Genomic DNA, 25,604 nt, shown 5'->3' with positions numbered 1-25,604 from the left:
CTGATCATAGAAAAGTTAATTTTGAGATGCAGATCCCAACTTGGGCTGTACTTATTTTGAGCAACAAGTTGCAAAAGAGAATGAAAAGCACTCGTTTTTTAAGCCCTTGAGTGTCTGTGAGGCTCCTCAGTATAGGGAACGTCCTTGTCTTAATTTTTCAGAGCTGATTCACAACTGTACAAACACCCACTAAGAAAATAATTGTACTTGATTTTTCCCTCACGCTCTTTAATCCTTGTACTTTTTTTCACTCTAAAGTAGGATGACTTGACAACTGCCTCATGGACAGCTGAGACATCTTTATTACCACTCATCTTGGAGAAGGGTGGAACAAGGCAGGTGGGGAAGGAATATTTACTACAATAGTGTAAAAAGAAGTTATTCCAAACTCTAGGTACATCTAAGATCAAGAGGATCTAGAAAGCAGACTTGAGCTTTTCGTGATTTTGATTTACTTTTTCTGCATCTTCTAAATCTATGAGAATTAATGTGAGGTTTTTAGTGCAGCACTATGAAATAGAAGGTTTGCATTAGTAAGCTCTTCACTTCTGATGCACAACAGCTGGTTGTTGAAGATGTAATTTTGCAAAAGTTAAAATAAGTGATTTAAGAAAGAAGCTTTTGCTTGTAACTTATGTATGCATGTAATTAGTAGGTTTAAACTTTTCCATCTTCATGATTGTTCTTTTGCATTACATAAGTCTTCAAGAACAGGTTTAATTACCTAATTAAGGCTATGGTTATTATTTCCTGTGGAACATTTTAATTACAAATAAAATCTGAGGTGAAGTGTCTAAGTTGAAGGAGAAGGTTTGTTCTGAAATTTTACAGCCATTTATGCTGGTGTAACTTAGTAAATGTTTCCATATGAAACCTAGGGAGTGGGAACACTTATTTACATATATCCACCCACAAGAGCAATTCCTCTAAAGGTAGCCTGCAGAAGACATTTTTGAAGGTGCTCTCAAGACACCTTTGCTTTGTACCTCGAAGTAGGAGGCCTAGAAATGGTTGCAGCTAAGTGGTATATATTCTTAAATAATTGTTTCTTGTACATGTGCTGGATTCGTTACCTACGTCTTGATGGACTGGTGGTCAGGTTCTTCACAGCATGTGTTTTTGAAGGTTTGCAAGGTACAGGACAACAAGTGGAATTTCTTCAAAATTTACATCCCTGAAGTATTAGAGGGTGTTACTTAGTTCTTTGATGACTAAAAAGAAATTTTCTATTTAATACATCAGATTTTTCTTTGTGATGAGAAGACATTAGAGAAAATACCTACTTAGACTTTAAGTCCTGAATGCTCAAAAATAGTGATCTTTTGAATTAAATGTTGAAACTTGGAAGCAGATTGACTAAACTCTTATTTGTTTCTTCAGATTTTATTCTTTCCAAGAAGGCATTTTATGTGAGAAGATACTCTCTTCTCTATCCCTCAACTGTCAAGAAAATGCAAGCCAAAACCTCTATTCTTCCAGCTATTTTTTCTACAAAAGCAACAAAAAGCAGATAACCCTACGTGTATGGCAATGGCTCAAGAACTAATGCTTGTACAATTACCTGAGTTTTCTGTTAGCAAAGACCTGAAGCTTTAGTGTGAAAATTATCTGCAAGTAAGAAAGACTTACTTGGAAAAAGACACTATAAAGATCAAGTCCACAGACTTCTTTTGTGGAGGAAGCCACGTTCTCCTTTCTACAGGAAAGAAAGTGAAACAGATGGACCAAGTGGTTTGGCAGAAGCAGAAAGTTTTATTGTTGGAAAGGATTAGAGTTTAGGAATTTTGGTTTAGTGGCTTGCACACACCCTTCTGACTAACTACTTATTAAATTTTTTTTAATAAGGATGTGGTTTGAGATGCCGAATTTCTTGAGGGGTTTTGTTGAGAGGTAGGGGAGGTAGTCTTTCTTGACAGTTTAATTCATATGTGCTTAATGCTGTGCACTGGAAGTGCAGCACAGACAAGGCTCCAAAGATGAGCTCCAGAAATCTCTCTCTTGCTGGGGAAAAAATATCCATGATTTGTTTGCCCTAGTGAAGTGAAATGTGGCCACAGATACGTGCTTCCATTCAGGTTTTCCAGTGACTGGAAGAGTCGTGCTGGAAACAAACCAGATTTTCATGCCACTTCTCAGAACAAGTGTAAGCCTCTTTTGGGACTGGCGAGTGAGAGAGGTTAACCTATTTCTTTTCTGTTGGTGAAGCTTTATGAAATGTACTGTGGATGGTTCTTGTTCCCAGTGGATTTCTTTCTCCTTCAGCAATCCATGTCTGGCTCAGGGCCCTGGAGTGCAGCAAACCAGGTAGATGGAAGAGATGTGTCTCCTGGCTGTTAGCCTAGTGCTTTAGATGGCTTTACACAAACTAAAGCAAAGCTATTCAGGCTCTAGCCATAGAATGAAATTAAGGAAAAAATCCCCAGCAATTTCAGGCTTGTTAAGCTTGTTGGGGATTTCAAGTTAACATATTTCAGGGCAAATGCCTCTTGTACCCACACAAATAATTAAGAAAGTTCTGAAGTCAGTTTGCATTAATTACTCTGGAAACAAATTTTACTGAATACAAAATGAATTATTCCACTATAAGATAAATGGAGGTACTTCTTAGAATAAACTACTTTGCATCTTTTAGCTGTCAGCGTGCTCTTTAAATTGTGCTATTACTTGCTTGTATCAACCTGTCTACTGTTGTGTCCTTAAGTGCTCTGGAATCATCTTGCTTGCTTATAGCCTTGCCAGTGTGTGTGTATACATACATATGCACACATGTAGTGTGTATCATGTTTGTAAGTACAGCTAGAGCCTGCAGCCCAGCCTGTCTTCGTTGTAGCTCACAATCTCCGGGCTCTGCTTCCCTGTTGTCTTGGTTCAAGATCTTTCCCTCCCTGCCCTTCAGAGTCCTGTTCTGAGAATAGCAGCGAAAATGTTGAGAGAGGGAGGGAATGTCTGGATCAGTACTGCAGTGAAGTTGTCAAAACTGAGGTGGCCCTGAGGAGAGAAATCCCAAGGCCTGTATTGTGTCACTTCAGATCGTAAGACAGATGATGGGGCAGCTCCTCCTTTTTGCTAAGCAAACTACCCATGGATATTTTTGCCATCAGAAAATAGTTGAAACCTGAAGCCCCATTAAGATCTTAAGCAGAAAAAAATCTGATGCAAAATCCAGTCATAGTGCTGGGACATCATTATTCCTGGGCAGAGGAATGAGCAGGAGAGGAGTGTAAAGCAGAGTGCATTCTGCACTGAGCAGATCGTCCTCTCTAACTGTGGCTTTAATGGCTTTCTGGCTTGCTCTTCTGAAAACTCTGCTTTTTCAGGAAAGGCAGCTCTACACCTGCAGTGTCTTTGCTGCAAGGGCAACCTCTGGAAGTGCAGATGCTGTTACTGAGCCTGACAGTTCCTGCTGTCCCTTTCCTCTTCCCTGAGATCTCCTGGCACTGCTGTAGCCTGGTGACCAAGATCCAGTCTCAAACAGCCTCCAGTGCATAGTCATTCCTCTCATCCCAATACTCTTCCCTCCCTGTAAGCAGTTCCAGTGATTTATGTGACTTAGTGGAAGTTGTCTTCTCTTACCCTTCCCTTCCCTGACCTGCACAGCAGTGCCTTGTGTTTTGGCCTAAGGCTATGGGCCTCCCTAAGCAGCTTTCCTCCCAATTTCTGAGTCCCACTCAATCTGCTGCATTGGTGTTGGCCATTTCTCAACATTGCCATTGTGACTATGCTGCTTATTTATCCCATGGGACATTGTTAAAATAAAGCTTCAGTGTAATTTTCAGGCTATTTGGTAGATGAGTGCTGTTTGTACCTCAGCTGTCATAGTTTCACTGATATTCAGAGATTTAACTGAAAGTAACAATCTTTTCTGCGTTCTGTCAAGTCCTATCTGAAACTTGCCTTTAAACAGCTTTGCACTTAGAACGTTTTTCTTTGGAGTATTTTTTTTTTCCCTTCATGAGCATCTATTTCCATATCCAGACTGTTGGTTTTTGCACTCCTGTTCACCTGAATCACCCCTTCTGCTCCTGGGTATTACAGCTCCTAGTTAGGATGGGAGATGAGAATGGGGAAGGAGATTGGTTCTTAAACGTCTTCCCGTCCTTCAGCTGGCAGGAAGAGGGTGATTCATCCTGTCAGCTTTCACTTGGAGCATTTCTAGACCCCAGATGTATGTTCTCAGCATTCCCAGATTGGCTCTACTTCCTTGGAAGCAGAAGCTATGGGGGAATGCAAGAGACTTCCAATTATAGCGACACAAGAGCTATGTAAATGCAGCTATATCATTGCTGGGCCAAGCTGGGTATCCAGCTGCACTGCATCGTGTGGCTTTATGAGCCTGTGTCTCCAGCAGCTCATGAGTCTCTGTTTCTGATCTGTTTCTGGGTGTCAGCACGCACGTCTTTGCAGATGTGTGAGCCCAGGGGTCTAGCCCGAGACAGCTGTAATTCTTTATCTTACCATTTCCAAGCACTGACTCTTGAGCTGTGATTGGCAGGGAGCCCAGCAGCCATATGGTAAAGGACGTATTGCCCAATGCTGAATTCTCTTCACTGACTCCATTTGGAGTCATATCTTAAGTTTTGAGCCCTCCAAACTTTTGGATGGACTAGACTGTTCTTCCTCTCTGGAGCACTCTGACCGGAAGCAAGTGAGCAATTGTGATCCTTAAACTCGGGTGTAGCCCCGTCCAGGTTCTTGCACTGCCCAAGGTGTATCCTTTCAATAAATACCTGTTTTATTCTTTTTGCTCTGTCTAGTCTCTGTTCCATGTCGGCCTTTCCAGGCATCACTACAAAGGAGAATTTTAATTTTTTCTTACCAACCCCATGAAATGAACTCTCCAGCAGGATTTTTCCTAGGGAGGTATGTTTAGAACGTGATAAACAGCATGAGCAAACCCAAAAGGGTGGTGGAGTGACTTAAGACATAATAGCATTAATGATGAGATCAGATCTTCTAGATCAGTAGTAACTATTTCAGAAAACCTAGTCCATCAGTTTCTGATAAAACTTTACATACTGAATCTTGCTTTCTTTGACTCCCAGGGCTGTCCTGGGTTGCTTGTGTGCTACACTATAAAGTTAGACATGTTGTGTTTTTAATAAATTCTTATTCCTGTATCTCGGTCTAATGAAGAGATGTTTCAGGATAAGATGAACATTGCAAAACCTTATTTCAGTGCTTATTTTTCCTCAAATTATGTTACAAAATGACAGGTTGCACAGCAGCAAAAGCAGGGTTGTCAAGGGAAGCCATCTAGATATTAACTGATTAAATTTTAACTAAGCTTTTCATGATAGAGCTATTTTTGTCAGTCAGGTCCCTGCTTATGTATGCATTTGAAGAGTGGCATTAAATTAACTGTTCTCCTTGAGTTAAAACGTACAAAGGCATTTTAGCCTGCTGTTCCATAGTTTTCTACTATAAAATTTGCAAAAATCAGTGCAGAATGGCATGATTGTTGAATCTGCTATAAACTATTTTTTTAAATAAATGTGTGCCATATAGGTAGTAGAAATTCATGTCTTATTGCTAAACTTGAAATCTTAACTCTGCCCTTTTTTCTTCCTGTAAAGCCTACTAAATGTTGTTAGATACCTGAGGATCATGGATCATTTTTCAGTAATATTGGCTTCAGATTTCTTCTAAAGGGAGAAATTAATATGCTGAATCTAATTACTAATAGAATAAAATACCTGGATGGTCCCTGGCAACCACTGGAGTAATAAAATTCTTCTCTGGGCACAGGTTTAGAGCATCCTCTGTCAAGAGTACTGTACATGACTTGATGTTGAAATGCTTTCTATTTCAGCGTGTACACCTAAAGCAGTGTGTTTACAGAGGCATAAAAGCTTTGTCTGTACAGATGCTCAAGTTTGAGGTCTAAAGAAAGTGAGCAGCTCCAGCAACTCCATGCTAGTTGTGTAAGCAGACCAGTACACACCTGGAAGACTCGGGCACAACTGCTTGGTTTAAACTTTTGAGGGAATCTTTTCTGAATGTATTTGATAGAAACAAGCATAGAGATTACTAGCATAAATATTTAAAACATCTACTAAATTCCTCCAATTTTGTCTTCTCTAAAAAGCAAGTTCTTGTTGAAAAGATTGCTCATTCTAGAAAGAAGGCAAGTACTAAATGTTTATAGATAAAAGACCACTTAAGATCAGAGAACTGTGTGTTTTGCTGTACTTCAGTGACTAATTGAAAGGTAGTGCATTAGAAGGGAGGTGGGAGGCAGAGGACAAAAGAAAGGAAGAGAAAGACTACAGTGTGCAAGTCACAACCACAAACTGCTACTTTGCTGCCGCGGGCATGGAAGGAGAGGGCACATGAGTGTACATTAGCTAAGATGGAACAAAGCCGTGAGACAAAACTCTTTATAACTTGTGTGTTACCACACCTCAGCCTGTCAGCTGTGGAGGTTAGGGTTTTATTTTGCTTTGTTCAGTTTTACTAAAACTAAAACGTTGCCCTGTGTTGTCGTTGTGCCCTGCGAGGTGTCATATATTGGCATAAACTGCTCTTGCAGCTTTGCTGCTGGGACAGGTGGAAAGTATGTGGGTCTCTGCTGGTATAGTGTATCTTAGTGCATGTGATAATAAAATAGTGTTTGCATGTGTTCTTTGTAATCATGCTTGCAGAAGCTGATATGGGACATCTAAGTGAAAGGGCTTTTTCCCATTAGAAAGGAAGTATAGTAACTGGAAAAAGGATAATTCCTTCAGTGAAGATTGAATCTAACCCTTATCTGAGTTTAAACTGCTCTTAAGAATTAAAATTTAATTTAGTCAGGGGTTTTTTTTTGTGATATCAACAGGCATATTTTAGAGGAGATTACCTTGGTTTGCTGTGGGTCACAATAGGTTTTACTCCTATGTGTAAATTGTGGCCTGTTGATCAGACAGGAAACGTTTCGGGTTGAAAGCTTCCTGTCATGTCCTCATTCATATGAAAATGAAGCTTCTTGCTGTTACAATCCTTTCTGCCACATCTTCTTACCTGTGTCCCAAGGGTTGCAAGCTAACAGGTTGAAGGAACTGCACTGCAGACATTCGAAAGAGACTGCAGCACTCTTTGCAAAGGATGCTGCTCTATCCAGGCAGATGGTTAGCCTGAAAAAAACAAGGCTAGGACTCAGGGCTGTTGCTCCAAAGAAAGTGGGGAGAGAGTTAAGTGAAAAGGAATTTTAAAAATATGAATGATGTGCATACTTCTTGTGCTCAGAGCAGCAGACCTTTACTTAAAAAACATGGTTTATGTGTGAAGGAAGGTCACACTGAAGGAAGATGGAATACTGGGAAAGGTCTGAAGCAAGTCATCCAAGATCTCGATACAGGTATGTGCATCCAGTGCTGATGCAAACTGGCAGGTGTGGGATGACCACAAATGCACCCTAACAAGCGTGACCTACATCACATGATCCTGTGATAATTAGAGAGTGACCACGCTGACTGTGCCCAGTCTCCTCACTGTATAGCAAGCTAGAAAACAAACAAATCCAATGTCTCTTTAATCATCCAAGGGAGTACCGGCTGTCCTGCCTATATAGAGCCTGCTTAAAATGAATCCAGGTTGGTATGTCAGACATCAGCTAATCAACAGATCTGCTCTTGCAAGTGTCTGCTCTGCTAAGTCCTCCTCAGTAATTCTACTGTCTGCATGTTTACTCCTGTGGGAAGGAAAGTTGGAGGTTTGTGGGATATACACAAGTCCTGCTGGACCTGCTGCAGCAGATTCACTGAGCCTTATCTTGTGGTAGCCCTATTTCTCTCTTGGCCGGGTATGGGCTTCTCTGTACCTAAGAAAACAAGGGGACCTACTTTGGGTATAGAGGCATGTGATGGATTTGCTGCATTTCACATGACTTATTTTATTATCTGTTTTTCATTTGCTTAGTAAGGGCTCTGACCTCTACATGAAAAAGTCTGTTGGATAGTGATGGCATAGAGAACTTGGCAAAATCAAAGCATTTACAACCTCTGTATCTTTGAAGTGCCTGTTTAATAGTGCCATTGTCATGCCAGTTGGAGGCAACACTTCTCTCTGCAATTGAAAGGCTCAGCAGAGCTAGCTGATAAGCACTGGTGCCCTGCTGGGAAATTGACCCTTTGAACTGGGAAGAATCTCTGCAGATAAGCAAGTAATGGAATTTTTACCAGGTCTTGCTTTTTATTGTAGCTTGTTGAGAATTATCAGGTTTTCTATGTAGCAAAGAAGCTACATAGCTTTCTATGTGTTTTCTCTCTAGTCTAGTAGGTGAGTGAGTAATATAATATTCACTAGCTAAAGATGCTGCTTCCAGTTGCTTGGAAGGAATAGCCATGCCATGGTGTCTCAGAAAAGAAACAATCACAGTATAACTTAAATAACACACATATGTTGATTTAAGAGCCAAACTTGCTGAGCATCCTAACTCCCAAGGGAAAGGAGAGAAGTTTTAAGGATACTCTTAGGATCTTCATAGACCAGATGTAAAGTTTTTCCACTGTTTCCTTTTTTTAAAGCCAGTAAGTTTGTTAAATAAACTTCAGTTTTAATTTCGCAATAGAAATAAATTAAATTAAATAAATTCCTCTACGTTAAACCTCAAAGAAACATTTGTTTCAACAACATAACAATGCTTGAGAGCAAAGCGCTGTTAAACACTGAGCTTTTTCTGTGCGGGTGAGAATCTGCTTTCATTTAAAACAGGGATCGAGCTTTTCAAGTCTTCTCTTTCTAAGCCATAAAACGGAACCATTAGACTTCTTGTCTCAAATCCCAGTAACAAAAAAGCAATGAGAAAGAAACTAAAATTCAGACTTGACTTGGTTTTGAGTCATGTTGTGTCCCTGTCCTGAACTCTTGATATTTCCAGTCTGACCACTCCAGGAAAGCCCAGCATGGGTCTTGTGGAAGAGTTGCTGTCTCTGGAGTGTTTGAGTCGGCTTTGCACGTTCTGAACTGGGACGTTGCCTGTTCAGCCCACGCAATCTGTTTGGCAAAGCAGCCATTTCTGGGAGCCTACACATCCAATACAGATGGTTTGAGTTGTGACGTTTGAGACAATAGCAGAGAAGATATGACTCTATTAAAGATGTCAATTTGCACAAATCCATCTCGTGGATGACCTACAGATCAGAAGAAAGCTCTAAGGGAGAATATAGCAAAGCGAAGTGAGAAGCTGCTGCCATTGCAGTGGGGGGGTGGGATGTGTTGCTCTGAGTACAAATTAATCAAGTTCAGGCTGACATTCCTTCGTGTCAGGTTTCCCCTTTCTTCTCCCTAAGACACTGCTGCAGTGGAAAACCTTTCTCTCCGAGTAGTTTTATACCACTTAATTGCTCTTTAAAATGTGCTTTATTCCTTACTAATGATGTAGCACTGCTGTGCTATATTAATGAATTTGTAATTTAAAGAAGGGGGGCAGGGGCTGACATATGGCAAATACATGCTTTAGTTCTGGTAAGCACATGATTTTGAAGATAAACAAAGCTGTTTCCTTATCCTCAGCATGTACTTCTTTTGTTTTGCTGATAATGAGAAAAAATTAATAGTGTTAAACTTGATTGAAAACAGCAGAATCTTCTGAAATTACTATCTGTGTGAATGACATTGAAAGTCCCTTTGCTTTTTTGCATTTACTCTAGGGTTCTTTTGTAAGTGTGATATCCATTAAAAATCATCCAAACCTTAAAAAGGAGTTTCAAATTTCTTTAATTTTTTTTTCAGTCTAGTAACAATGGTGTCTCTGCATTTGCTTCTCAAATGTATATAACTAAAAGCTATTTTTATTAAAAATTGGATCTATCAAAAAGTTTCCAAATGATGGAAGAGTTTCTGAAAGTATTTTATAACATAGATGTTTTGCATTGAAGTTTATAACTACTTCCAGCACTCAGGCTGGAGTAAATCATAGTTCCAAAATTTATTTTTATAAGGACGTGTTTAAAAGACATGTAGATGCCGCACTTGGGGGACATGGTTTAGTGGTAGACTTGGCAGAGTTAACTGTTGGACTTGATGATTTTAAAGGTGTTTTCCAATCTAAATGATTCTGTTATTCTAAGGAAACTTATATAAGCCTAAAAACTGTGGGAAGGCAGCAGCTACACTGCTATTTCACATTTTTAACTATGTTCATTAAAGTCAGTGGAAGATTTCTCAAAAGCCAACACTGTTTTCTATCTGGGCAGTGTTTCATTTAGCAGTAACTGATCCTCTGACCCTGGGACCAGATGCTAGACTGTCCAAACTGCCCAGTTTCCCTGCACTGTGCACTGCAGCACACATGCACAGCCCTTTTCACAGACATTGCTCTTTAGTGGATTGTCTTTTTTCACATTCAGTATGTCTGAAATAGTCAGCAGGGAGCTGAGTGGGTGTTGCATGTGTTGGGGTACTACATGAAAGCATGGGCTCAAAGACTCTTTGAGGTGGCACTGGAGGTCTGTGGAGGGAGGGAGGATGGAGAAACCCAAGCCCAACCTTGTCCTGGCCCACATGGTAGGAACAGTCCATGGCCTTTCCTGTATGCTACTCACTGTGCCCAGCAGTGCTAGTTACTCAAAAACTACCCCATGAAGCATACCACCAGTGAAAGGGTGTGAGTGACTGCAGGCTGGGGCTCGCACTTAGGCTCTGTTCCTGTTTAATTTTACTAGTGTGGAGATGGTTGGAGTGTCCTGTCCTTTAAAGGAGGGCCAAGGTTCTTGAAGTGCTGGTATTTGGGGTACCGAGGGTATTTGACACTGTGCAGGCTGCAGCTGCATGAAAAGCTCATGGCTTGTGTCTCACTGGTCCTCCCAGACCATGCTCTGACATAAATGTTCTCCAGAGCCTCCGGGGCTGTGGGCTGAAGGCTTTCAGCACTGTTCTCAGCAGAAGTGCACAGTGTGACCTCCTCACCCAGTCTGCCACTGTGGCTTCCCTTTTAGTGATTGCCTGTCTCCAGGGAGACAGTGGGCCAGGAGTCCCCAGAACATCACTCTGCACCTACAAGATACAGGTGCAGTTAGTTTATTCTGCATATGCAGTACATGAGAAGTTAATTTAAGGTGTAAGAAAAGGAGTGGGGTTGAAGAAATGTTATGATGGGTCCCTTCCTGAGATGGAACTGTGATCAGTAGTCTGTCCAGAAAAAAAGTTTGGCACTGCTGCCTTGCAGTAGTGTTGCAGAGGTAGCATCATCTCTATTTTCTGGAGCATTCTAGCAGCAGGTCTCATTGAGTTTACTGGGAGAGAGGCAGGTGCCATCAAAAATAGGAACTACTTTATAAAAATCTCTGGTATAACCTAAGTCTGTTCTCAGTTTCTAAAATAACACCCCTTTTAATATAAAGCCCGCCTCTGAAGTGCCTTCTCTCTGCCAAATCTGGAAAATGTCTTTGTGCCCTTGAGTTGTGGGAGGAAAAAAGAAGAGAGCATGCAATTTGGGGTCATCCTGTGATCTTTTTCTCTCCTTTATCTTTTGAAATAGAGAAGTGATCTATCCCTTCTTAGCTGTTCCTATGGACTGAGCTGTAAGTGTAAATTTTTTTTTAATCCCTTGTTTTTTATGCTATTATGTTCTCCTACAAATTGACTGTATTGTGAACAGCACAGTGGATTATTTTATGTTTCTTCACAATTCTGATTAATTATGTCTGATTTCTTCAAACACCTCTCACACAAGGGTTTTAGCTCTGCTCTTTGAAGCAGATGTACACCTATGATGGCAATTAGATAAACTCCAGGGACTGAACTTGGTGTGCTCCCCCTAGAGGGTTTCTCCTCAGGGTCCATAAGCAAGAGCCCTCCATGCAGATCAAAACATGTTATTTAGCTGGAAAAGTGGATTCTGTTGCTGCAGTGGTCTTCTAGATAAAAGATGTGCATTTTCCTGTAAAGATGATACCTTTATTAATCAAAGGGCAAAGTTCCAGTCATTCAGAACAAACTATGCTAATTGTTGCCAGTATTTCATGTATGCTCCTTTGCAGCTGAGTTGAGGCAGCTGTGCTTTCAACATTCTTGTATTGTTACCCCTTATGGTGAAGCATGTTTTCTTGTAACATAACCAGAGTTTGAACAGTGTGACATTAATTTCTCCATTGTTGTGAAAAGCTTTTATTTGCCTTCATTTAACTGCATCAAAGTAGCAAAATGTTGATGATACAGTGATGCACTATTTTACAGTATTGTCAAAGCAGCATTCATATAAGTAACGAATCTGTGCAAGAAAAGGGTGGTATCAGCCCATCTTTCAGATGAGGAAAGCTGATAAAGAATGCTGGTGATGTATTAGTAGTCACAGGAAGTCAATACTTACCTTGATCTGTATTTGAGGAGTTGGGTTTATAAAGGGCACTCTGTTTTCATAGCTGTTATGTCTTCCTTTAAATGTTCTGTATGGGTCTAATACAGAAACTTCATTCTGTCTCACCGATCAGAATTGCAAGTGTAATACATGAATATCTTCCTGTACTACTATTTGGGTATAGTTGCTGCTGCTTGGGATAACTAAGAAAATGTACAGTTCTGCCTCGGGTAGTCAGTATTGTTCCAAAACGAATGCCCACTGTTCAACAGATTCAGTCTTTCCCAGGGCAACCTATGTGCTTAATTATTGCCTTGGTGTTTAGAGCAGAGTCTGGCTTTTTAACCGTGGGGTTTGCTTTGGGTTCTCATTAAATGTTGTATGCTGTAGTGTGACACACAATATGCCCTGCAGTGCGTCATGTGCTGTGATGCTAATCAACATTCAATACCAAAGGAGGAGAGCAGCTGCTCCACAGTCAGCATGTCTGAACACTCCTGCACTCAGCAGGGTATCACTTAATTCGTGCTAATGGATAAAAAACTGGCCTCATAACACTTGTGTAAATGAGGCTAATGATCAGGGAAAAAATGCAAACTAGCTTTCATTTATTCATAGAGATACGTGTAATTAGAGGTAATAGCTAGATCCAAAAACTTGCTCTCCAGCGTTTATTTGTTGATAATACAAAATGTGAATGACTTGTTCCACTGTTTCTCTCTCATGAAGTTATTAACTTCACACAGGACTTGAAAAATGTATGCTCTTAAATTCTCATTGAGAGAGTTACAAGACTTAATGGGAAAAAGCTACAGATAATTGCATCTCATAAACTTACCTCAGTCATTTTCAGTATGGTAACGGATTTCTATTGTAAATCCACTGCTGGCGGGATCACCATATTGCTTCAGGTTTTTGACCTTTTTCCCATTAGCCTCACTGTCTTCTGTAGATTAGAGAAATCAAGAGGAGGCAGCTTGTCCATTGCAGTGATGGCAGCTGAGTAATAAGGTTGTAATTAGGTGAAAAAGTCTTATTTTAGCATCTAAGCTGTAGTGTACCCTCTAGAATGCCCTCTTCTATTTCCTCAGCATTGTTCATTTTCCTCATTCAGGAAGTCTGATATTCCCCTCACAGGTGTGTTGTCCCAGTGGCACCACTGATGCTGTTTGTTCATACACGTCTTGAAGGATCAATCAGTCGCATTGTGACATAGTCTAATGGTATCAAGCAGAAGTTGATCTACCTGAAATTTTAATAAGTCATCATCTAGTTGGATTTGCTAAGAAGTGCTGAGTGCATGCTTCTCACCCTGTTCTACACGCTGGTTTTGACTGCAGATTTCCCCAAGTGTAATCTTACCTGTGTGATGTTCAGGGAAGAAGTAAATCCAGCCTTAATCTAATTTACAGGAGGAAGCTGATCAACACTTGAGGCTCTGTGGTCCCAGCACAGAGCCAGTCTGGGTTTATGTGGGCATTCCTTATTTTCTGTAGCCTAATGTTGTGCAAACCAGCTACATAAAATTCCACGAGAGTGGGTTTTGCTCCTGCTAAGCAGGACCCTCTCCAGATCTTTGCACAGTAACTAAGTCATGAAAAGTTTTAGGTTTTTTTACCTTAGCAGTACACCAAGAATTGATCGAGGAAGGACATTTTTAATTCAGCTGTATAATGGCACCATGTTGGTTGTCAGTATTCTCCATTCTTGATTCATCCATTTCTTAATGAAACTGTAGCTAATTTAACTAGATGGTCTTTTCAAACCTTTTATCTTTTTTTCTTTTTTTCTTTTCTTTGATGTGCCCATCAGGCACATCTATTAAGTTCCTCTTTCTGTGCATGGAGCTTACACAGCAGTCTGAAGGTGTGTGTGGGATATTTGCTGATGAAAGCAAATCATCCAAACCTAAAAAGTGATTCTTGCCCAAATCCCCACACTGCTCTTTGTTGGAAAAAGTGGTTCTTGCTCTAAAACTTAGTGGTAGGTTGAGAGTAGCTTCAGAAGACTCACTCTTGTTATCAGGTGGAAGTGAAGTCCAGGCTAGCTGTCAGTTGCATTTACAAAAACAATATTATTATCACTGACTCATTAGTTCTGCATAACAGAGAAGCATTATGAAGGAGTACCACTGATGAGAAAGTAGCTGTTGACTGAGGAGGGAGGGATGGGTGTCTAACACAAAAATCCAAAGATTACATTAAGCTGGAGAGTCACTTATATGTGGCTGTTGTGAAACATTGATTCTCATCTTTCCTCTGCTTACTGATTGTCTGAGAGTTGATCTTGTCCTAGCAATAATTTTTGTAGACAAGGAAGAAACTTGGGAAAATATGAAAGTATAAAGCAACTAAATTGTTGAAAACTTAAAATAATACTCAACATAAATTAATGTTCTCAAGACTTTTTAAACAGACTGTATATGTGATGCATACCATTTTTCAGATCTCTAAAAATGCCATGTCTTGACAAATAATCTGTGATGCATATCTGAAGTCATATCAAGCAGTTCTGATATTCACAGGTTTTACTTAACCAAAAACCTGGTTTGTTGAAATTTGAGTTCATATTGCTATTTTAAATACATGTTTTCAAAACCTATTTAAAAAAAATAAAAAATATTATGTAGTGGAAGGGTTCCATTCTTTTCTCCTGTCTCCTGCTGAAAGTAGTTGAACTTTTTTAAGAAACCACAGAATTTCAGAAATTAATCTTGAACTATCTTTGTGCAAGTGGCCTGACACTTAAGATGAGCTCAGCCTCTATTGGAACTGGTAGTAGTGGTCAAATGGTTCACTTTAAAATGGCTGAATATAAATATATTCTAATATTCAAAAAAATGGGGGCGAAAGTTGTCAGTTCTAGAAGCATGCATTGCCTATGGCCATAGATTGCATTAACACTTACTTCCATTGAATTCTGGTACTATTTCAAAGCTAGGCATTATTATTTCAAGGCTGTGCACCCGAAGGAGTTCATCCTCCTGGGCAAGCTGTTAAAAAAAGCCAGGACATGCTGGCAAGCCCAGGTGGGTGTAGCTTAAAGCTCAGAAGCTGCCAACTGAGTACCAGGTGTCAGGTTTTGTCAAGCAGTTGCTGTTTCAGCAGCTGACAGTACCATGAGGGCTTAGGGATCAATGGATGTTGCACAAAGGTCACCTGTGTCAAGGGTACCAGTTGAATGTCTTGAAACAATTTCATTTGTATTGTTTGCTTCATACATAAGAATTTTCCATACCATAAATAATAAAAAAATATTTTGCTCCTAAAATGGCCTTATATATTCTTAAGAGTCCATAAACATTTCTGTAAACACAGTTAAGGAAATACATATATGTTGGAGGCTCTAGAATTTTCTATAGTAACGTTGTGTTGATGAGATGAAGCTTGATATTTACGGGGTTTAAACTGATTTTCCCTGTTGTAGTTAAAATTTATTGTCTTACCACTTGGTGTGGAAAAGATAATGACTTCTAGCTAAGAAACATAATTAACTGGATTTCTACTTGAATGTTTGTTTAACTACAATCTTCAATATTTTCCTACAGAACAAATAGATCTAACTTGCATCTTGAACAGAACTGCCTGCCCACTTGGCCTTTAGATTCCAGTGCAATGGAGATGAAGAGAAGGAAAGGGGGCACTTTTACATTTCCAACCACCCAATCCTAAGCATCTAGCTCTGTGGAGAAGAGAATGCTATTTCATAGTATCTTCATAAAACCATAGAATGGTTTGGGTTGGAAGGAACCTTAAAGATCATCTAGCTCCAAACCCCTGCTGTGGGCAGGGATACCTTCCACTAGGCCAGGTTGCTGAAAGCCCCATCCAGCCTGGCCTTGAACACTCTCAGGGATGGGGTATATCAAGCCATTATTTGTATGCCACTGTCCAGCCAATTCCTTATCCTTTCAAATGCCTGTGGATGGTGACACTGCTAGGCCTGAGGTTTCTATTGAACTAGCACTTCTTGCCTAATCTTTCTGCTCAGTTTATATATGAGTATCCATAATCACAAGGATATTTGGCATGCACCTGGGAAAAGTGCTCTTGAAGCCATCTTCCTGACTGCCTTTTGATGTGGTTTGGATGTGTCAGTGTAGTTACGATAGCTAGCTGCTGATCAGGAGTGGGACCATCCCTCTTGGTGTTCTTCCCGTTCCACTTCTAACAAAACTGGCCTCAACTCATCCTGCAATAAGCTAGTTCTGGGAACTAAACCAGAAGAGAAAAACTAATCATGCTTAGAGGAAAAAAAATTTAAAAGAAAGAAGCAAAAGTGGGGGGAGAAAAAAAAAGTATGTAGCCTCCAGATCAGCATTCTTCACTCCGTTAAGCAGAAAGCCTCTTTGGGGTTCCCAAAAACTGTGCTCGGTTGTATCATTGCCCCCTGGCCCCCAGGAAAAGAAACAGCAAGCTTCAACATCCATGTTTACCCCGCTTTGTCATACAGTTAGATTCATGTCAGTGAGGGGAAGTTTGTACTAAGGGCAAAAGCCCCTTAACACTGATTTTTATTTTCCCAGGCATGTAAGTGGGGGATGGTTTGTTGCCCATTTTGGAGTAGTGGGTTGCATTACAGTATTTCCATTGCAAAACAAGAGATTGGATTTGTTTTTACCAAAATGCCAGCATATGGAGTTTCACAGTGCATTTAGGAAAGACATAGGAATGAAACCTTTGTGGCTCTCATTGAAGGAACTTCAGTTAGGTGGATGACTTTTTTTTATATTCTCTTTTTTTTTCCTTCCTTTTTTTTTTTTTTTTTTTTTTTTTCTTCCAGGGCTGGAGAGAATAAGAGGAAGGGGGAGAGACAAGTATCATGTCTATTTTAAGGCAGCAATTCTAAGGCTTTGCAAAACTGTGTGTCAGTTCTGGAGTCAGGATTTTCATTTGGATGCTGCCTAGCCCACTCCAAGCCTTAAGTGTGAGGAAAAAGAAACCTTCTACAAATCAAACTACAGTAACAGTAGTGGCAGACTAGATAGAAGTGCAGCAAACCTCTGGTGAGGTAGAAGCCTGCCCAACTTTGGTTGCTGAGTAATAGAGGACTGTTCTCAGGCTCACCTGGCTCAGATGATTTATTTAGCCATTGATCTTTCTATGCAAAATACTGAAATACTTAGCATATTTTGGTGATGCCTTTTCATAGAGTTTCATGGTCTTCAGTCTTGGCAGCTCATCAATCAGGTACTGTCTCTTGCAGCTGCTGTACTAAGGATAGCTAATAAAGGTGCAGTGCATCTCATGATCCACCTGACATTTTTGCATCCTTCTTGCATCACTATCTGCCTTGAGGTTGACCTGTAACATTAATTTGGTAAAATAAACTATTAATCTAAGCATTGTCTTCTCCCTTGTAGTGTGCCATGCATATAGCTGGTGGAAAATGGCAGTGTAGAACTGTGCAGGATATCTATTTCAGTGGCAGCTGGATTTCCCTTCTGCAGATTTTAACCAAGAGGAGGTTATCACAAACCTTTGCATATCTTATCTTTGGCTTCAAATTCAGTTTTGTTTTCTCTGGATATAATGCTTCAGGAGCAATGGTAATCCTCCATGTCAAATTTTGCCTTTACCTAAAGTCAGTCACTTGTGTTTTTTCTGAAGGTCAGACTATTGAAAAGCATTGCCAGCAACAGGGAAGACTGAGTGTAACTGGAGCATCACTCACACAACAAAATTGCACTCAAAAAATGTTTTAAATTTGTTTTGAAACACTAGTTCAAATATTTGCTTAAATTATTAGCTTATAATATTACTACTGTATTATTTTTATTATTATAGTATTACTAGTATTTTTACATGGGTGGCACCTCCTCGGTTAAATGTCCCTTTGTCTGCAGGTATGAATGTTGACCACAGTAGAAGATTCACTGAGTTCATACCATTTCCTTTTATAATCTAAATCAATTTTCAAACAAATTTAGATAAATTGGAGGAGTTCTTCAGACTACAAGGCCTGGGAACACAGCTTGACACAGAAGATGACATCATTCACCATCCACACAGGCTTTGGCACAATACTTGATTGAAATTCCCTCAATAAGCAAACAGTGCATTAGCACAGGCTCTGCAACACCTTCCCCATTGCATAATGGTGTTTGTGCTGGGGTGTTATTAAAAACCCAGGCAGTGACTCCACCTTTGTCAGCCTCTGCTACTGGCAAAGCATTGCAGGCATCATTGCAATGCCCTTTGTTGTGCCTTGTGCAGCCTGGGAACAGGGCACTGACCATCCCAGTGTGCTGGTGTGGTAGGGGAGCCCCACTCACACCCCACAGCTGGTAGTTGCAGTGGTGCTGTGGGCACCTGGGAGTTTACCTGTGCCCTGTGTGACTGTGGGCTGCGCTGAGCCAATTATGATAAAATCAAGATTGCTGTCTTCGGAGGAGCCTGTGGGGTTAAGAGTTTCCAGATGCAGCAACAGACCTGTTAGTTCAGGAGCAAGTCCTAGCCCGATCTGACAAGGAAGGGCATTTTAATGAAATTTTAATTCTTTGCTGCTGAAGCAAAGTAGGATCGTGGTTTTAGAATGTGTGTTGGTCTTCACCTCTGAGAGCATTAAGAAAAGGAAATAAATAAACCTCCCTTAGTCAAGCATTTCCAACACACAGCAGCTTATGCCAGCCAGTCCTCAGGCCATTTATAGCTGGTGCAGCTCTCCAAAGCAAGCAGTAGGCACTGTTGCCCACCTTGATGCCTGACTTCTTGATGCCTCAGCAGATCTATGTACCATTGGCAGGTGAAAATAAAAATGAGCTGGTAGTAGTAGTAGTAGTGCTACTTGACTGTCTCCTGATCTGTTACCGATGTTAGTATTTGCATTGCCTGTATTGACTTACTGAGGCAGGCAGAGAGAGGGCAGGCTGTTAGAATGACAGAGAATGCAGCAAAGAGTGGAAACCAAGCACCACTTCCTTTTAATCCCTGTATCTCTTTGCTGCAGATAATCTCTGGTGTTTTACACGTATGTCTCTTTCAGAGGTGCTTTTCTCCGGATTTTAAATGCTATCTAAATGTTATTTTTAAACATTATTTAAAGATTGGCAAAGAGTCAGACTTTGGAGCCTTGAGAAGTCATAAGATGCTGCCTCCACGCCCTTTCTCTGCAACCTCAAAAAAGAAAATAAGGAAGACACCAGTCAGTGGCACAGTTCAGAGGCCTCAATGCATTGGTAACACCCCTGTTTTGCCTCTGCTCCCAGCAGCACATGGTGATCCACTGCTGGTGCCAAACTCCTCAATTTGAGGGGGCGGGCAGGAGGAAGCAGGATTGAACAGGGAGAAGTTTCACCTATGGCTGTAGGCGTGGAGTGGCACAGAAAGGGGTGGCCTTTGCCTGGTGGCCCATTGTAGTCCTTCAAGGTTCTTGCTTTGCTTCAAGGATGTGCCATGTGTCCAGGTGTCTACCAGGTGTGACCGTGTATAGTGATAGATGGGAACAGTTTGCACAATTTCTATGAAGGCATACTTCCACACTCATAACCTGGGAGAGGAAACCTAGGGCTAGGTTCAGCAAGATGTTTAAGTATCTAGAGGTGTAGGTGAATGTCCATCAGGGTTTCTGAATACACCAAGGCAAACACACTTTACTTAAAGTGCCCTTGGAGGTCAGGCCATTTTTACACACCAGCTAAGCAAGTGTGCATAAACAGCTAGTTTTTCCAGAAGAGAGAGGGAGAGGCTGGCAATTCCATCTCCACAATGGTCCAGCTTCACAGGAATCAGTCATGGTTTTTCCTTGTGCTAACAGTGGCAGGTCTAGGGAATTAGACCAGTATTCTTCAGGTTTTCTAGCAGATCATCTCAGATCATGATGAAGCTGCTTCCCTTATTCTGGCCTTTTTGCTCCCTAGGGGCATAGACCCAGGGCCACTGGAGGTGGAAAGGACCTTGGTGCTGTAAATACATCCTAGAGTTCCCTGTGCTGTAGCCTTCAGCCAGGACTATATATGGTCGAGTCAACATCGTTCCTAAAACTCCTGAAGGGCATAACTGCCTGCATCAGACATTGCTTTGATTTGTGCATAACCAATGCTTGGGGAGTAGTTGTAATTCCTGCTCCATGGACTCCTCTTGTGCTGTCAGATACATGGAAAACCTTTCCTGCTTTATTTAAAAATGCATAACCTGGCTTATTTTTGGGAGTTTTATCATTGATTTCTCTGAAATAATTACTACTGAAATTTTGTTGTTTTTTGTCTTAGTTTCCATTCCCTTTTCTGCATGCTTTCACTTTTCATAGCTGAATTGTGTCTTTTTATTTTAAATGAACACATGGGATGACAATTAGAAGTCTTGGGATGGAGATGGTGATCATTAAAGAGTGGTGATGTAGATGGTGAACTCGTCTGTTTATCCACAGAACTGAATGAGGCTTGAGAGGTGTGTGTTGTGCCGCTCTCCTACCTGGAGAAGCTGCCTCTGAAGAGGCACAAGAGGTTAATTCGTCTTCTGCTGCTTGGTCTCTCTTCTGTGATTGCCAACAAAGGTAGCAATTACCAGTGTTATCTCAGGGGATGTTCCCTGATCTGGGTAATTTGGAACTGGGAAATCACACTGACGACTCAGCAAATTTCTTACAGGCCAGATCAGTAGTACAAGAAAGTTGTTAACCTGGACTAAATTTGTGCTAATATTAGGGCAAAAGGTTCCATATCCACTACAGGTCCTTGAAGTATTTGGTTGTTTGAAGGATCAGCTCTACCCAGACACAGTCAAGAATGCTGTACATGCTGTAAAGAGCAAGACAGTTTGTGCCTGTATTTTTGGCTTTCTTTTATTTTTTTAAGGCAACTTCTGTGGCACAGTTTGTACTTCACATAATGAGTATGTATGCTGTCATATTTGTTGTGTGAAAATAAAGAAGAAATCATAGCAACACGTTCTTATGGAAGCAACTGAAATCAAAGGAGATAGTAGTTCAGGAATGACTTTCACAATTTGCAAATGCCTAAGGGGAGTTATGATAGCTGTTTCTTTAGCCTGACATTCAAGGGTACCATAGTGTTTGAGCACTGAAACACAGCAGTCTGAGGTTAAAAAAAAAAAAAGGAAAATAATGTACTGTAAAATAATTGACTACCTGAAATAATTTAACGGGGGCTGTAAATGGATTTAACAGAAGTTGTAGAGGGTTTTTCACGGCTGGTACTTCTAAATCAATATAAAATGTTTTGTTCATGCAGACAAGAAATGTAGGAAAATCTTACGACCACATTAGTTCAGAGTACAAGATCATAATGGCTGGTTTTGGCCTGGTAATGTGTAAGTGCATTGTCCAGAACAATATAGTAGTTTCTGTACTCAAGTCACAAAAGTCCAGGAAAATAAAAGCCATGTAGCCAATCGTCTGACACTTCAGTGTCAAGGAAAACGTTAGGAAAATGGAGGACAGCTTGATTTTCCAGCAAAGTAAATGAACCTGTCGTCTTTGGCTTCGGTAGACTCATGATCATGAAACTTTGGAAACTTATCTGCAGCCATTGAACTGGTTGTGCTGCAGAAGTTCCCAAAGGAGATTCCCGTTTTTGCAGTTTGCTGTGCAGAGGTGTTAAGCCCTCAGTGTGGGGAGCTGCTGAGAAAAATGTCAGGCACTTCTGGAAAAGGAGTAGACAATATATGCAAATCGTTGGTATTTATTCAGTCATGTAGTGGGGGAGAATAAACATTATTCCTGACATTTCCATTTTTGATTAATGATGAATGGAGCTGGCAGATGTTCAGCTGGCCGCCAGATGGGGTCTGCTCAGTCCAACAAACAGAATAGGAACAGTCTGGGTCTGGTAAAGCCAGCATTGACAAAAGCTCTGACAAAATCTTTAGTTCATCCAAATAATACGCCAATTTTGACCTCTAAACGACTAAGCTGTATAAGAATAGAGGTAGTACAACCAGCGAAACTGCTTATGGAAGTGAAATGGGGTGTGGAAGGATGGGAGCTGGTTAGTTTGCTGGAGTTTAGCAGGTTTTTCCCTGCCGCAGGAGCCACAGACTGCGGCTTTGATTCCCCGTGGCTGGAGCCGCGCGGGGCTTTCTGCATTTACCCACGGTTCCAGATCGTGTCTCTGGGCACATCTCCTCGGCTGGTGGTGGGGACGACTGGATGTTAGCCCAGGATGGGCTGTACCTCTCGGGATCAGATAGCCCGGCGGTGGTCCTGGTCCCTCTGCCGGCCTGGCTGCCTGCCCCTAGCGATGGAGAATCAGCCCGCGGGAGTTGTGGAAGCTTCTCCCGGCTTACCGTGAGACTGGCGTGTGCCCAGCCCCCGGGGAGGGGGTGATAGGGCTGAGGACAGGACGCTGCTCCGAGCACCTCAGCCCGCACCTGGACCCGTCAGGGCCAGCTTCCTTCAGCGCACTGCCGGCAAAGCCATTCAAATTTACAGAAGTGAATTTAAACCCATGCAAATTCGGTTCCTGGGGGAAGCGCTAAGTGTCTGAGAAGTGCCCCGTGGCCATCCCGCACGGCGGCCCGGGTAGATAAGCCGCCCCCGGCGGGGAGCTCGGTCTGGGATGCGAGGGCGCTGGGTGGCCGCTGCCCCTCGCAGCGCTGGGGCGCGTCGGGGCCGTATGTGCAGCCGCTCTGAGCCCGAGATGCAGTGCGAATAAATTCCCTTTGATAATGACTTCCCTAGGGAGACAAAGAGCGGGAGGGAAGAGGAAATTTGACCGCGGTGTTCACGGTTACATTGGCGGTGCCGGGAGGAAGCCGTCTGCCTGCCTTTGAAGCCGAACCACCCGCCTCTCGGGGCTTTTTATGCCTACGGGGGTGGGGGAAGTGGTAAAAGCGGGGACTGGCAGCCTGTTAGAAAATGCCCAAGTGCTACTTCTCTGTGCATAAGCTGGGGCTCGGACGCCTCTTTCCCACTTGGAATGTGCCAAGGGAGGCACTGATGGACGGCTGCTCTCTGAGATCCTCGACTTCAGATACGGTTCATTATTTTTATTATATTTTTATTATTCATGTACAGAGACATAGAACAAATGTCTTCCCGTCCTGAACCGAGTCCTTCCCGTCCGGGTGTGCGGGGCGGCGGTGGCCGGGCCGGGTCGGGTCAGCCCGGGGCGGCCGGAGCGCGTCCAGGGTGGGGTGGGAAATCTATTTTGGACGTAAACACGAACAAAAGCAGTGTCGCCAAACCGTGTGTCCGTCGTGTCCTGAGCGCAGAATTTATTGCTTCTGCAGGCGGTCGGTCCCCTGGGTGGGCAGGAGGCCGGGACGGCGACCCTTCCTGCCTCGGGGGCGGTGGCAGGACACGCTCTCCCTTCCCACGCTCCTTTCCTCGCCTTGGGCACCACTTTGAACGAAGATCGCTGGTGGCAGAGATTCCTCCCGCCGCCTGACGGAGGAGCGGTGAGGGGCACGGGGGTTGGTCGGGGGTCCCCCGGGGAGCAGCGGGGGGCTGTGGTGCCGGGCAGGGGCGAGTTCGGGGAGGAGCGCGGGGAGGCTGCTCCCTCCCCGGGCCCGGGACGGGGGGCGGCGCAGGGACCGCTCCCGCTGCGCTCCCAGCAGGCAGGACGGGGAAAGGAAGCGGCGGCGTCGCCGGGCAGGGACAGGGCTGGAGGAGCCCTCGGCGGGGCCGTGCCTGGCTCTGGCCGCTGCTCCGGGCCTGCCGGGACCGGAGGCAGCCGCGGGGAGCTGCCGGCGCCGGCCCGGCTGTGCGGGTCTGTGCAGCCCCGGGCGCGGGGTCGGGTCTGCAGCCGGCATCGCCTCTCCTGCGCCAGCCTGGCCGCTGGTTCGGTGCCGCACAGAGGTAATTTGCGGTAACTTATATCCGCTCTCCCTCCGGCTGCTCCGCCGGAGGGGCAGGGTAGACGGGTGGCTGCCGGTGCCTTTGCGCATCCGGCTCTAGAGCGTGGGGACCCGGGGGACTGGGGGTGCCTCTGACCTCCCTTAACGTCTCTGAAACTTGGTCAGGATGGAAAACCTCCCACCTGTCCTTCAGGGATCTCTGCCTGCTGAGGAAGGTACTGTCCCGGCTCCTCCGAGGTGGGGGCGCAGGGCTGTCAAGGGTGCACGGGGCTAGGCGCATAAGTTTTTTACTTCCCTATTTTTTTACAATTCCTGTCTTGTGACTTATTGAACACTTTCTTCAAGTGTTTTCTCTGGAAACTTGTCTCAAATGAGGGCTGTGAGCCCTAACAAAGAAGGGTGTTGTTCGACAGCCAACAGGTGATGGGGTGAAACCTGAGTATATGTGTACATTGGAGTAAAGTCTGGCTGCTGTTGAAAATAGAATTTTAAAAATCAATGGGAGGCTGTAAAAGGCAAGATTTCCTTCTTTCTAAATTTGTACACCCTCTTAAGGAGGGGGGGGAGCATCCATGAGAATACCTCTTTCTCGGCTGGAGGTTTGGGTCTTGCCTCACTGCAGTGTGATTGAGTTTCCATCAGGGATGTGCAGAGCCAAGGATAACACGACCGAATCAGATGTGTTGGCATGGGGCGATGCTTTGTTACAGGGCTTCCTTCTTTTGCTAAATGCAGGTAGCCTGCCTTTGCAGTATGGCTCGTCAAAAGAAAATACTCTGAAAAGGATCGTCTGACTTCCAGTTGGAAGAGTGATCTTTGTGCTAGGATGCTAGAGGAAGAAAGCAGTTAACTCCTCTGTTGGTCCTTGTATATTGGCTAACAAAAAGGAAAATAGTTCTTCTAGGGTCCATTTAGAGGTCTTTTGAATGAACAAGTGGTCTGCCTCTATTCCTTCTCGACTGCTCTGGGTAGTTCCTTCCTCAAAAGGACCTAGCAGCTGTGTGCTGATGCAGATTCGCCTTATCAGTTCTGGATCCGGATTTGCCACACAAGAGAGCTATAGAGCTCACTGTAGATGTGTTATTTGTACTGGAGTTAGGGATGAGACTTCCTCATCATGTGCGTAATGCATATTATAAATAGGCTTTGAATTATTAATAGTTATTTTATGGTGGTTTATTGCTGTTATATTGTGCTCTTCCTCTTCTAATGTAGTTATCTCGCACCAGAGATTAAATAAGCAGGTGAATGGGCTGACCATGCTAATCTTAGGTCGTTGAGCCTTCATTGTGAATGGATGCATGTGATATGCATCTTGTATCCCCTATAGCCTTGTTAACAAGCCTTCTAACAAAAAAGTTGTTAAAACAATTTGCCCTGCAGGACAGAGTAAAACAGCAGGGGGTGGGCAAGGAGATGTTTGTCTAACTTTGCTTACAAATCATGACCTTTTCTATCTGGTCGGGGGAACATAATCAGTGAGCTGGAAATCCTAGCATGGGGATAACCTTCATATGGGCTTCAGCAACAGCTTTGTTCTAAGTTTGATATCCTAGTATTTTGTGTACCCA

At 42.7% G+C, this 25,604-nt stretch overlaps 1 protein-coding gene across 2 annotated transcripts in view; it reads left to right on the top strand.

Moving 5' to 3' along the window:
• PRICKLE1 (prickle planar cell polarity protein 1) overlaps positions 1-25,604 on the top strand; it is a 64,699-nt gene that overhangs the window by 25,952 nt on the left and 13,143 nt on the right. Inside the window, exon 1 of one of the 2 annotated variants that reach the window (XM_014871136.2) lies at positions 23,447-23,634. The exons of the other annotated variant lie outside the window; for it this stretch is intronic. The gene's annotated coding sequence lies outside the window, so the exon portion shown is untranslated. Of the gene's footprint in view, positions 1-23,446; positions 23,635-25,604 lie in introns of those variants that run through there. 2 annotated transcript variants of the gene reach the window in all.

Source organism: Sturnus vulgaris, chromosome 5 (assembly GCF_052056855.1).
Source record: "Sturnus vulgaris isolate bStuVul1 chromosome 5, bStuVul1.hap1, whole genome shotgun sequence".
Taxonomy (NCBI): Eukaryota; Metazoa; Chordata; class Aves; order Passeriformes; family Sturnidae; genus Sturnus; species Sturnus vulgaris.
The sequence above is the reverse complement of the archived record's forward strand: the minus strand, read 5'-3'. Positions and strand labels throughout refer to the sequence as shown.